The sequence below is a fragment of the Octodon degus genome, unplaced genomic scaffold (assembly GCF_000260255.1).
Source record: "Octodon degus isolate 3935 unplaced genomic scaffold, OctDeg1.0 scaffold00009, whole genome shotgun sequence".
NCBI classification, from domain to species: Eukaryota; Metazoa; Chordata; class Mammalia; order Rodentia; family Octodontidae; genus Octodon; species Octodon degus.
In genome coordinates, this window is record NW_004524585.1 from 28,592,793 (window position 1) to 28,607,474 (window position 14,682).

The window sequence follows — 14,682 nt, forward strand, 5'->3', positions numbered from 1 at the left end:
CCCCCTCCCTCCCTCCCTCCCTTCCTTCCTGTTGCCTCCCCTGCCCTTCTTTAACCCAGTACAAACGCTTTCCCCCCTCCCAAAGCGCTCTTCAAGGCTTTGTGTTGCAGATGGCCCCGTCACTAGAGCTGTGCCATAATCTGACCACTCCGGACTCTCGGACTTTCGTTTTCCCAAGAGTTTGTAGTATCGTAGGAAAGAAAGTTCAGACTACATGCTCAAACACATTCTTAGAACTAAAGATGTCTTTGTTGTTTTTTTGAGATGGTGTCTTGCTATGTAGTTGAGGCTGGGCCTTGAGCTCAAGATGGAGCCCACGCTGACCCAGAACTCGAGGCAATCATCCTGCCTCAGCCTTCCAAGTGCCGAGTTACAGGGGGGGCACCACCATGCCCAGCTAGAACTAGAAATTTTCAGTAAAAAATGTAATTGTATTTATTATTCATGACTCCTCATCCTTTACTTCACATTTCTCAATGTCGTTCATGTCTTTAATAATGGAAAAATTTGATTATATTCCTAATATTTCCAATCTTATAATTTGTGAATTTACAAGGCAAGGAAAATGTGTATGTGAAGTCAAAACCAAATATGAGCTCAGCAGACGGTTATCATTGCTAAAATGAAAACTACTAAAAAAAAAAAAAAAAAAGAAAACTATTCCATAAATCTTGACCCCTCTCCCACAGGAAGGATTACAGATTTAAGGCCACCAGGTGTCTCCTGAACGTTCACTGTGTCGTACATAACAAATGTCTCAGCCGCCTATCTTTGAAGCTGGTGGGGAAAACCATGTTCATCGTTTAAATTTTTTACTTATTAACCCTTTAACCTCATTATTCATAAAAAATGTACGATCTCAGACTGCCAAATCCACTCACTAGTAAAGCAAACAGGAAAGAGAATGAGTGACAAAATTATACTCAAAGAGGTGAATTTTATATCAAGTCCTGTGAAACTCAAACTGAGGTACAAATGTAGGATCATTTCACTCTTGGTTTCCTGTAGAGCAATGTTTTCCTTCAAAACAGATTTCAAATTTCAGTGTTATATTCCTAGAATTTACTAGTCCAAAGATTCTGTTTCCTGAGCTATAATTATACTTCTTAGGAATCGGAGTCTTATTATAAAAAAGAAAGAGCCCAGAAATGTCAACCTTAAGTGGCCAACCAGAAAATCTGGAATCCAAATCATTAGGAGGAATACAGTTTTAGTATTCATCATGAGCTCTTCCCAAGGATGCCTTTTTAAAATTTGACAGTTTATTTAGTAAATTCATTCAGTTACTTGTAAGCAGCTGGGAGACAGAAGTACTAACCAGCCCAAGAAATCTACAACGTGTGAAGTCTGGGATCACACTGGCAAACATTATCTGCCTGACCAAACTCTAGGCAGGTTCTTCTGCTTGCTTCATCAGACAGTCCTTTATTAGGACACGTGTGTCCAACTCTATCACCTCATTCAGTAAGAATCCTTCGCCACCACTTTAGCCATAACTCCACACCCTGGATTCCTAAGCACCCAACTCTCCATCATCCCAGGCGAGGTCTGGTCACCTCGGCCTGCCTGCAGCAAGAACACCATCAGGGAAATTTAGCCAGAATCCTCCTTCTCTCAAAGTTCCATTTGCCAAGCATCTATCCTGCTCTTTGACTATAAGCCTTCACCTTCCCTTACTGCCTCTGGAGTTGAGTCCAGTCTCTCTCCCCTTCTACAAAACCCCGAGCAGCGATTCCCTATCCCTACAGGGTAATCTGGAATGAAGTGTGCTTTTCCATTCCCCAGGATTGTCACAAGTATGTTTCTTCTTTAACAGTCCTGGCTCCAGGACTTAATAGAATCAGATCTGCCATAGGATCCCTGGCCTCTCATCTTGGGCCCCAAGTACACACACCGGTCAGTCATGTCACCCCACGGGTGCTCCCTGAAGCTGGATCAAGTCCCTGCTCCTCTAGAAAGCTGCTTCCAATCAGCCAGCTCTTTCCTCCTGCCGGACTCCTTCATCACAGCTGGGAGCCACTCCAGATTCCTGAGCTAGAAGATTCTCTGGAAATTTGTTTTCAGTGACAAATCTCCCCAGTTTCTGGGCTGGACAGGTTCTCTCCCTGGCTCTGTGCGTCCTCTGTCTTATAACTGATCCGCTCTTACATGGGAGCTCCCTAACTGACTGAATCCCCTGTTCACACCCTGCTCATTCTCCCTCCCTCCAGCCTACTGTTCACTTCCTTCCTGCCACAGGATTTTACTGAGGATCCTGTGAAGCTTCAGCGGCCTCTTCTCAAAGCGTGAGACCTCTCCACAGCGCCCCTCTAGGATATCTTCCTTCCTAGCGGGCTCCATCTTCCTTCTCCTCTTACCAACTTAGACCTTGCCTTCAGCTTCTTTAAATCCCTAGCTAATGCTCAACTGGAAGACAAAGCGAAGGAGTTAAACTCCCTTCAAACCCTTCCCTCCTCCATTCCTCAGTCCATTCTGCTGACCTTTCCTTGCCCACATCATGCCCTCAGCCTCTGCCCTCACTGGGATGCAGGCTCCTGCCTGCCTGCGGATCTCACGGTGCTCAACGATACCCAGAACACTGAGTTAAGGCTGAAACGGAAGAAGGCCAGCTTGAGACCAGCTCAGCACTGGATCGGGTGCGACCAGGGTTCAAACCCATCCTGCTCAGCCACTGGACTGAGTTGAACACTTAGGACTACACATCTGATGAAAGATGGAAATCTAAAAATCTGTCCACAGATACAGTGTCAGCCTTTGCATTCAGAAGGGAACCCTAACTCATCCCATTCAAAAACACAATGCAGATGAAACTACAAACAGGAGGGCAACTCTTATACAAACCAATGAGTTTTATAGTATTGTGTTTACCTAATTAATAATTACAGTTATACAGTGAAAAGTATAGTAAGATCTTTGCATCTGTTCATATGTTTTTTCCATGTATATAGAACACATGTATGATATTTTCCAACCTCTAGATATTACTATAAAACTAATTCATAAAATGCACTAAAGAAGTTCTATCCAAATTAATTTAGAGATAAATGAGTGTTTAGACAAATTAAATATTCTTAAAACTCCTGGAAATATATAAAATGCTCAAATAATTTTCAAGTTTTTATGTTTTAGATAAATTTCTGGTAAGTTTAGGTCAGTATTAATCATTTAATGAAATCAGAAGATGTAATTTTGGAATTTTACCATAAAAATAAATAAAATATACATTTTAAACATTTGAGGAAATAGATATTTTTAACTTAGTTTAAACCTTACAAAATACATACTTGTATCAAAATATCACATTACTCCATTAATATGGATGATTATTATGTTTTTATGTACTAGTTAAAATAAATGCAATTATAAAAGAAACAATGTACTGTAAAATTGTGAAATAGCATACTCATTTGTTAGTCTACGAGAGAGTGTTTTATGATAGTTCACAGCATCTACTTTCTAGTTTTCTCTTTCTGTAAAACAAAGGTTATGATCGATTTATGTAAATGACACTACTTGAAACCATAAAAGTGAAAAGAAACAATTTCATCTGAAAAGTGTATGCGGTACTTGAGGTGTAGCTTTGTAGGGCGCAAAGGAAAGCTGAAAGGTTATAAGAAACTTGTGGAGAGTTTGTGGAAAAGCAGTCCCATCTCATACCATCAAGCTGGTTAAGATTTAAATGGGATGTAAGTTTTTAAAACTGAGCTTTAGGGCCGGCGAGATAGCCCATCAGACTAAGTGCCTGCTTAAGCAAGTGCGGGGACCACAGTTCGATCCCTGGCACCACCTGGCACACTGGCCCTGTCCCCAGGCATGCCAATCTGGCCACAGAGTCCGGGCGTGGTGGCACACTCCTGTAAACGCAGCACCGGGAGGCTGAGAACAGAAGGCCACTAGGAGTCAGAGCTGTGAGTGCCTGTGCCAACTACATTTTTAAAAAACCCGAAAACTGAGCTTTAATATCAAAATATGGTACAAAACTAGAGTCTAGATTTGCCTCTGTGAAATTTGCACTAGCAGTCTTATATTAATAAGAGATTTTTAAAAAGTTGAGACTTTTTATTTTTCTCCCTTTTAGTAATGTGCCTGAAAAATGAAGATTTTTATCTTATCAGAATAATTTTCTGTGTTTTAAGTTACCTTTTGTCTAGCTATTGATTATCCAAAGCAAAGTAAGCATTGTTTTATAGTGATATGTGATTCTATGCAATCACGTTAAAATTTTTGATGGATTGTACAACTTCCCAAAATTATAAGTGAAGTCTTCTTGTTTTCTCTCTCTCTCTCTTTCTTTCTTTCTGTCTGTCTTTCTTTCTTTCTTTCTTTCTTTCTTTCTTTCTTTCTTTCTTTCTTTCTTCCTTCCTTCCTTCCTTCCTTCCTTCCTTCCTTCCCTCCTTCTTTTCTTTTTTTGTATTTTAGTACAGGGCCCACAGGGTCTCACTACACAGACAGGACTCACAGTGATCCTCCTATTTTCAGCCTTCCAAATGCTGGGATGACAGGCATGTGCCACCATGCTCAGTCTCAGAGTCTTCATGTTTTCAAACTTACCTTTGAGATTTGCTGATGGGACTTTGGAAAAAAAAAAACTCAAACGATTTGTTCTTTTCCATTATAAAGAGAAATGTTAAAATAATTCTGTTTAGTTGATATGTTAATTGTACAGGAAGCACTTACAAATACAAAAATGATACTTAATCTTTCTAGATTGTATTTACATCAGTAAATTCTGGTATTTCTGAAACTGTATGGAATCCATAGAGATATGCCAGTATTCTCACTGTCCGTGAAATGTTCTGGCTTATAGTATTTTTGTCATAATTTCAGTTAATTTTTAAAATGTCATATGCCACAAAAAAATAAATTCTGTGCTATAATAAACTGCCATAAAATCTTTGAAGTTTATAAATTTTATAAAACAGCTAACTTAAAATCAAGAACAAGAATAAATTACCTAAGATTGAATGAACTGATAAAAAATAACTGTTTTTGTTTCAAAACTTACTGGTTATTTAATCTTACATTTTTCCAAGATTACTACTTTTCTTTTTCTCACGAAAAAGAAAATATTATCTATAGTGGTAAGAGTTTAGTAAATTATAATTTTATAAATGAGAATGTAACATTTATCTTTCCCACCTACCGAATCCTTCTAATTTGGAAACTTTTATTGAATATGCTTATTTCTATGACAATAGTTATTTTCATAGAATCTATTCACCTTGAAACAAGAAGTAATTGGAAAAGGTGGTTGTGGTAGCCAGGCTTTGGCTAGACTATCCCATTTAAGGATGACAAGCCTGGAATCTGATTCAATGAACTAAGACCGATTTCATGGCAGAAGGCTTACAAAGGTCACCTTGCAGAAACCGAGCTGGCTTTAGGCTTCCCGGTCTTAAAGGTGAGAGGATCCCTTCCTGACAGGCCTGGAAGTTCAGGGTATCACGGTGGTGACTGTGGGAAGAAAGGAATGAACTCAAATCTATTGGCAGGGAAGACAGAGGGAGGTGAGTTTGTTTGACTTTCCAACCTGGAGAGGCTTCTAAGGGTCTAATTACAGCCTCATAAAAAGTTCCAGCCAAACGAACTCCAAAAGGCTGACATAGTCAATTAACCTTCTTGCTGCATTTATGTAACTAATTAGGTGATAATTATTAGGCCAATAACATTTATCCTTGATCTTAGTCAAAAGGCCCAGAAGCGATAGGCCAATAATATTTATTTTTTTTTGTTCACTTTGTGGTATCGGGGATTGAACTCAGGATCTTGCGCTTGCTTGCCAATAATATTTAAAGTAAAATAATTTCCTCTACTTTGTAAAAGTAACTGCTGAGGTGAATTTTGTTTGAAAAGACTATAGCTCGCCTTTAGGTCCTCACGGGCACGAGGCAACAATCACCACGGGCATACACGCACTACTTGTACTTTTCTCCAATACCTGGCTGTAGATTTCCCAAGCAGTGGTTCTGAATTCCACTCATCCTTTTGACTTGGCATGTACCACTGAGAGAAAAAGTATCCTTTTCCCGAAACCCTACACTTTAAGGCCAGACGCCTTGACATAAACTTCGGGAACTCACTACCGCAGCTGATGTCAGTGCCTGCTCTTGCAGCGCGACCTGGAACGCTCACCCAAGGCCACCACCAAAGGCATTCGAGCTGCAAAACCGGACGTGCGCCAGACGGCCCCACCACACGCGCTGCCCGCCCAGGATGCTGCACCCTCACACCTGGCTTCCGTCTGCAGTCACAAGCTGGTTTCCAATATTTAATTCTTGTTCTTTTATTGTCAAAGAAATTTTCCTTCCTGACCGACAGACTGCTTATACCATCTACCAAAAGTTATGCTCTATGATCCAAACCCAAGGATGCTTTCGCTAGTCCTCTGTGAACGAAAGGAGACCAAAGGAGAAATGTACTTTGGCGGTCCACAGGAGTGAAAAATGTCTCTTCATTTCTTGAAGAAGGCGACTGACAAAGACACGATCAATGACCAAATTCTAAAAAGGCTTGTGTGACCTCTTTTTGGTGTGCTGACTTGGACTTCTGTTTGTCTTTGCATTTTCCAATTTTAGCAAGAATTTCCGGTCGCTCTAGATCGATTTCTTATCCTTGCTATCTTGTAAATCCAGATACCCGATCAGACTCCTCCTCCTCTATCTTCCTCACATGCTGTCTGGCCAGCCCGGCCCACGGAGAACAAGAATCTTGCCACTAGCCTTTCTCTGTTTCTCTTCCTGGTGGCCGTGACTAGCGCGACATTCTTCCCCCAAGCCCATCCACTGTGATGCTCCTGCCTCGGAGCTGCTGGCCTTGGACTGCACCCTCGACAAGCCAAAGACTGCAGCGTTAGCAAGGACGTGGGTCACATGGAGCCCTCCTGCCCTGGCTGGTGGAGGCATAAAGCGGTACATTCGCTTTGAAAAAGTCTCTGGCAGAACATCGAACACAGACTCACACACAACCCAGCATGCAATTCTACCCAAGGGCAAATTTCCAGAGTGAACTGTAAATACTACAGGACTAAATCAAAAGGGCTGAGCATGAAAACTGATTGCATCATCATCTGTAATTGCTGAAAAACAGGAACAATATAAACACCCATCACTGGATGAAGAGAATATGGTAAAGTCCTACAGTGGAATAGCATACAGCCATGAAAAAGGAATCAAAATACCAGAGTAGGGATGTAGCTCAGTGGCAGGAATAGGGATACAGCTCAGTGGCAGAACACTTTCCCGGTGAGTACAAAACACTGAGTTCAATTTCCAGCACCACAAAACAATAATTAAAACAACAAAAATATATTTTAAAAAAAGAATCTTGTCACTAGCTAAGTGTTGCCAGACCCTTCTTATAACTATTGTTTCCCTAAATAAATAAATTTTCATCCACTAACCTTGTGCACAAGAGTTCCTTCTATTTTTTTTTTTCTTTCTGCACTACTAGGGATCGAACTCAGGACCTTGTGCTTTCCAGGCAGGTGCTTATGCCACTGAGCTATATCACCAGCAGTTCCTTGCTTATAAATCCCCATTTCTGTAATTAAATTAGAAATCTAATCCAACTTCTCCCCAAATGAAAAATTCCATTTCACCGCTCCCTAAATTCATAGCAACTGTCCCAAATAAACTCTACCTTACTGTTTTTTAAAAGTAATTTTATAGCACATATGTTTTTGTGTCAAGAAACACTGATCTCACCTTTTTTTGGGGGGGGTTCGATGTGCTCCTCTTTACATAAATCTACGTGCACTAAAAGAAGAGCCATCTATGCAAAAGTTGTACTTAGCGTCCTGTTGGTCGTGACCATGATGCAGTGGCGACCTCCTATCGCTCTGCAGGAGCAGCTCAGAAGAGGACCAGCACCCTGCCGTGAAAGAGAGCTCATCGCTCATAAGCTCTGGGCCTCAACCCACCATTCTGGAGCTACTAACGCTTTGGGCCCTACTCCTGTCCTCTCCCCACTTCCCAGCATGGTCCAGCATGGTCCAGCTTCCCAGATCCCTTTGGTCACTGTTCATTCAACCTACTCTCCTATTTCACTTTCTCATCTCCTTCAGGGACTTACTTTCCAATATCTGCCTTGAGTTTCTCTCTATGTGATCTTTTCTTTAATAATTGCAACCAGGAATTTCCACTGCGGGAGATCAGTGCAAAGTCACCCAGGCTGCGCGTGTGGCTCTTCAAAGCTTCTATAGCAGATGAAACAACTGATCTTGTTGCATTCTCAGAAGTGCTTAGAGTTTGCAGCTCGGATTTTCTAAACATTACAAATTTCCCTCAAAATTCAGCTTCAATCTGTATCTTAGGATAAACCAATTGTCATGCCCTGTACTTTTATTGGAGGTTTTGAACTTCAATTCATTCACTATTCATGAAGATTTTCTCACAGGCTCCAAAACAAAGAAAGTAATTATAATGTCTACATAGACAAGTTTCATTCCTAAGAAAACAAGCACTGACCTAATGTATTTCATGATGACTAACACACTGAAGATGTCAAAATACCAGAAACTGTAAAAAGAAACCCCAGGTGGGGAGAAGAAGACATCGAATTCACTAGGATAGTTATAATCTCCAAACTTGGAAACTTCAAGACACTTTGTTCAGCTTCATGAAGAGTTTCACGCAACTAATAAGCAGAAAAGAGTCCAAAATGAAAGCTCCTTTCTCAGATTACACCAACATAAAAGGTAGACTGAAGGAAATGTGATGGGAGAAACCGAAGTCTATTAATCTGAGACAGTCCCAAGTAATCCTGGTATAAAATATTCTCTCTAGAAATTCCTATTTTCTCATCTTCTCACAGGCAAGAATAGAAATTTAGTAATTACTAAGGAAAAATCAACTGCCTTCCAAAATCTGGGCAGAATTTCCATTCTCGTCAAAGCCAGTGGACGGGTGCCAAAGAGCAGGACTGGTGAAGAACGCACCATAAGTAGGAAGTGGAACAAGCCCACATCCCCGAGGTCCCCCTCCTCTCTCGAATGCTCTGACTCTGTAGAGAGAGGCAAACCTAGAGTCCCGGGGGTCTCTCTTCTCCAGTAGGAGGTAATCTATCTCTATTCTTGATGAGTGCACTCTTTGTAAACCAAGACAGATCATGCATTCTGGAAAGCAACAGAGTCGAAACCTGGTAGATTCAGTGGAGTGAGCAAGACTGGGAGGTCGGCTGGTAAAAGGCAGGGCAGCAGCGTGCTGCACCCTGGGAACGCTTCTCCTCGGTTCAGCGGTCTTCACTGGGCAGACACAAGGGAGGCCCATTCGCGGTGCACAGCAAGGAAGGAAGCTCCTCCCCGCACATTGCTTCATACAGATGATGTTCGACGCTGGACGGAAGCCTTTAGACAACAGAGTTCCACCGAGAGTGCGCACGTGTCCCTGCCGAACAGCTGAGACTTGAGGACCGTGGACAGACCGCAGAATGGAAGACCGTGTGCCCGTAACTGCTGACAAGCCCCAAGTGTAAACGGAGCTCTATTTAAAAAAGTACAAAGGAAGAAATCCAACAGCCTGCAGATAAAGTTTGCACTGGTGTCCTGAAGACCGAAAGGCCATCTCCCACCAAGGTAGATTACAAGAAGAATCATGAGAAAAATGGATGCATGCTTCACGGGAGAATGATGGCAGAACCTCCGCGAAACCGAAGCAGAGAGCTGCACACTGGGGTAGAAAGCTAAGAGAAGGAGTGCAAGAGAGATGAGCCGAAGTGAGGGAAGGCGACAAAGAACTGAGCACAAAACAGAGTGCAAAACTGCATTGGAAGTTTCAAAGAACAGAATTTTGAAATAAAAATACACGGACAAACGTTAGAAACAGCATGGAAAAGTAAAGGTTCAAAAGACTGCAAGATAAATGATTAACAACTGATCGATCTTGGAATTATATGTATGTTTAAGAAGAAATAGAAAACCAACAGCAATAATTTTAAAAATAAGTAACATCTCAGAGGAAAAATTTTAAGGACACATAAATAGGTAAATTCTGGAAAATTTTTTTAAATTGTAAAAATAAAATTAGAACTCTAATATGAACCAAGGCCAATAAAAACACTTCCTAAGACTAAGTCAAAATTAACTTGCCTAGAACATCTTCTCTGCAGAACAAAAGGTCAGCAAACCACAGGGTAACAGCACAGAGCGTTGGAAGAACAGCGCTGTTAGCTAAGAACGTTGTGCCACCGTACTGGCTGGCTTTGTTGGAGAAGCCAGGGGAAAACACTTCCACACACACAACCTCCTGCTCTCCTTGAGAAAGTCATCTAAAATATTAGCATGGTCATTGAGGAGATAGATAAAATTCAGAACTGAAAACTGGGGAAACTGTAGTCTAAAAGTTTCTTTGAATTCGTTGGGCCTGGTGTGGGCCACTAGAGTGGCGGCCAGGAGAGTCAGGTGGGAAGGACCTTGCACGGCTCCGGGCTTTGCCTGCTTGCTGGCGCTAGGGCACGAGCTCGGGAGCCGCCAGCGACGTCCGCAGTCTGCATGGACCTCCCTGCACAGCCAAGTCCCTTCAAGCAGTGTGTGCCGCAGAACTCCTCCAGAATTCGCGAGGTACTACGGCTCACGGGGAATAGCGTCCTACGTGACTCTTCAACAAGAAGGAAGGTTTCCCCTCACAAAAGCACAGGAGAAAATACTGACTAGATTAAATGCCGGAAACATGAATAGCGACTTTCCATGTATTTGAAATCACACAGATGACTGTTTTTGTTTTTTTATTGGGAAAAGTTAATCTACTTCAAAGCACATGACTGATCTTTTTAATCTGGGCTCCGTTCATGGTACTCCCTAGAGATGCTTTCATTGCTGAGAAATTAGGGTAGATTGAATTGCACAGTAAATGTCTGGCCTCTGGATCCTCTGGATCCATATCTGTACATTCAAGTAACTCAAATAAAAAAAAATATTTGGAAAGAATTTGTCTGTACAGAAAATGTATTTTTTTCCTTGTCATTGTTTCCTAGAAAATACAATATCTACTTGCCATTTGCTTTGTATTAGGTATTACCAAGAGATGGTTCAAAACACACAGGCGAATTTCCCTAATGTGACAATCCTGTGCCATTTTATGTGAAGCACTTCTGACTCAGTGAGTTTTGGTACCCTCAGGGGGTCTTAGAGCCCATCTGGGAAGAGGAGGAGCATAGGCAAAGATGTGGGGAAATGTGCGGCGATGGTGCAAGGAGTGAGCACTTCACCAGGTGCTGGAATTCTCGGGCATTCTTCCCTCAGAGTCTGTGCCACTTTCTAGGTTGTTTCTTCAGTGATTACATAGTAGCCATATGATCTTTAAAGTGTTACAAAATCAAGACATAAAATAATTATTAGTAGATGATATATTGCACTCATTGAAGAATGCAGACAACAGTGGCAGGAGTGTAATTAAATGCTGAGATTCTAGGGGCCAGCGAGATAGCTCAGCAGTCTAAAGCACCTGGTCAGGCAAGCTTAGGCAAGCGCAGGGACCGTGGCTAGCTCCTCAGCGCCACATGCCATGGCAGCCGCACCCCCAGGATGGGCTGAGCAGGCCACATAAATAAATAAATAAAGGTTGAGATTCTGGGTAATATTACTTGTGGTTCCCGAGCACCTATTACTTTTGTGGTTCAAAGAAAAAACGTGTACTTTTATTAAAAGAAAAAAGTAAGAAACAATTTTAAAAACTGTCACTCAATACTTAATTTACTCATTTTAGGAGAAAAAGTAATAAAGAACACCACCCTGGCTTTCTAATAAGTAAAATGTATTAAATATTTTTCCCTTATTTCATATCTTTTATTATCTTCTGCTTATATCTCTATTTATAAAAATATACTAATAATTAAATTTGCAGCTTTAAAAACCCTGAGCACTGATCCCCATTCTGTGTTTTAACTTCCACTCGCCAGACTCTCGCTGAGATGTTGCTAAAAGGCTCACGCTTCCCCCACATGTGGCCAACAGGGACAAGTCAAATACATTAAATAGATTTGATTGCATGTGTGGAAAGACTCTTCTGTTCTGTGGTATGCAAAAGATGCTTGTGCTGAAGGCTTTCTTTTCTTTGGGGTCGGAGGGTAACCAGGAATTGAGCTCAGGACCTTGCACTTGCCAGGCAGGTGCTGCTCTGCTGAGTTACATCCTAGCCTTGTTATCAATTTTCTTCCTGTTCTCTAGTCATTCCATCTGTGGCATTTTAGTCTATGTACCTTCTGATGTTGTACTTGTGCATTTGGGGAGGGCTTCTTAAATTCACAACCATTGGAATAAACAAATTCTCATAGACATTTACCCTACTCCAACCTCAAGCATTTCCATTGCAAATACAAAGCAACAAATGATATTTTAGTTATATTATTGTACTAAAATTGTTGCAGATATCTTCAGCTCCTGCAATGGCTGCTGGGAGGGAAAATTTCAAAAAAGTAAGAAGTATTGACAGTAGCAAAGGAGAAAAATCTCTGAAACTCACACAATATAATGGTTGCTTTCACTTAAGCTGAAATAGTCCTTCTTCTGGCTATCTGTCAATGTTCTCCTGTGAACCCTTTTCTTACTATATAAATTAAATACAGCAAAGTAATAGAGAAGAAACAGTAGCCAAGAAGTACCCCTAAATATGGAAACAAAAGTGACTTTCTTTTAAGTGCTTACTAGTAAATTTGTGTATTCTTGGTGATACTTACTCTGCCTATGGTGGTACGTCCTAGTGTGAAGTAGATTACCAAGCCCCAAACTACATGTTTGAATCTCCCTTCTTTCACAGAGCAGTAGCTAAGAAAATGCTTAGAAGGAAGAGTAAGTTTCATAAAATCTTTCTGTGGTCATTTGGAGAACAAAAAGTGGTGGTAAGTAGCCATGAGTGGTAGGTAAGACAGATCAGTAATCTAGACTGCATATGTTTTTATTGTTGTAAAAATAAAAGCTAAAATAGTGCCTATTGTAGGAGTTTTCTTGCTCCAGGGCCAAAATATTTTATTGTTGGCTTGTTTGCACATAGAAAAAGACTTCAAGACACTTTGGGAATACAACATCATGGGAACGCATCACCACTACCAGGGTCCCCACCCCCCACCCCCCCACCCCCGCCGCTGCCATCACTGTGGGCCGAAGTTCAAACTGCGGTCTGCATCAGTGGACACAGAAACTTGGAACTCGCCTTGACGATGTTGGTTATAGGGCTTCTTCCCAGTGTTCTGTGAGCCATTTTTTAAAAATATAAATATGGGAATGAGTTTTATTTTGACGCCATAAAAAGATGACTCTGCGCTAGCAGTTGTTGCCTGAACCAATAACATCTAGACACTCATGACACAATATTTAAAATTTAAATTTGTTGCAAAATTGGCCAGAAAGAGCATGTAAAAATTAAATTAATATTCATTTGATTTTCTTGGAAAAGATGTCCTTTTTGTGAAAATACTTTAATTTTAATTACTACTCACAGAGGATGACATCCAAAGACATATTTCTCGACACAGTATAGGTCTCAAACAGGAAAGCATTTGTTATCTGCCTCATAATTAACTTTGTGGGTAACTTGTCAAGGAATAAAGTTAAGGAGCAAGGTTGATAAAGGACCAAGAGAGGCCAGACAGATTTTCATGACAGCAAGAAAGGGAAAAATGTGGTTTTTCATATGAAAAGTTATAATGAGGAATAGAAATGAATGCAAATTTACTTTCACTATTTTTGTAAAATTTGTTTCCCATGGGAACAAAAAATTCAACACAAATCTGTTGGTTAGATGTAATCAAAACTATCTTTTCACAGATATTGGTAATGAAAACAATAGTAGAAAGTTAAAGAGTAAACAACATAGAATACTTACTGGTTCTGGCCTTATCAGCTTATTTATCATTTTGGAGCCAAAGAGAAACAGGACCTAAATTTCCACAAATACCTGTTTAATGTTGATGATGTAACGAAAAACAAAACGGTGCCTCTATGCTTTTAGAATGTCCATGTATTTTTCAGGGCCAGGCTACATGACCTTAAATATTGGCTATGGTACAATTTCTTTGGAACGGCAATGAATCCATCTACTGAGATTTTACATAGAAAAAGAGCAGTGTCTTAACCCAGTACCCTTTGGAAGGACAGAGCTTTCTCATGACTCTTCCCTAGAGAAGTAGGTCGGTGGACACTGCTGTGTCATTCAGTGAAAGGTGGAATTCACAGGTCAGAAGAAAAAACATCTCACACCAGGGAAGATTCACTATTTCCACAGAATCTATGGAAATAAAAGGGGTTCTTTCTTCCTTTTGTCTACATACCTGAATGTGTGGTTAATCTCAGCCATCACTGTCCTCCTTTCGTGGTACATTCCCACGAAAAAAGCTTTTCTTTCCCACGCCAGCATTTGCTACCCTCTACACCTGCCATGTTTGCCGAGAAAGCGCCTGCTAATCCCAATTTCTGCATGGCAAACACTTTAAAATAGTTTAAATTGAAACTACTGCAGAAGTTTCCCTTTTGAAGAACACTTTTTTATGTTCAGTATTCTCCACTTACATTTTCTGAGTTAAGTCTTAGATAGAACTAAATGCTGCAAAATTAAATTTGGCAAATTTTCTAAATAGTGTTAAACTCCTTAGTACATTGTTAATATTTCAAGACAGTATTCACAGTTTCAAGTCAAGAAAGAACAAAAGCTCAGTATTGTGGCAATTACCTCATCTGCTTCTTTCTTTTCTCCT

The 14,682-nt window shown here is 40.7% G+C and overlaps 1 protein-coding gene across 1 annotated transcript in view; it reads right to left on the minus strand.

The window, feature by feature from the left end:
- The window catches only part of Cast (calpastatin), a 106,662-nt gene extending 91,984 nt beyond the window's left edge, over positions 1-14,678 (minus strand). The window contains exon 1 of the mRNA XM_023708486.1: positions 14,658-14,678. The gene's annotated coding sequence lies outside the window, so the exon portion shown is untranslated. The remainder of the gene's footprint in view (positions 1-14,657) is intronic.
- Positions 14,679-14,682: the final 4 nt, after the last annotated feature.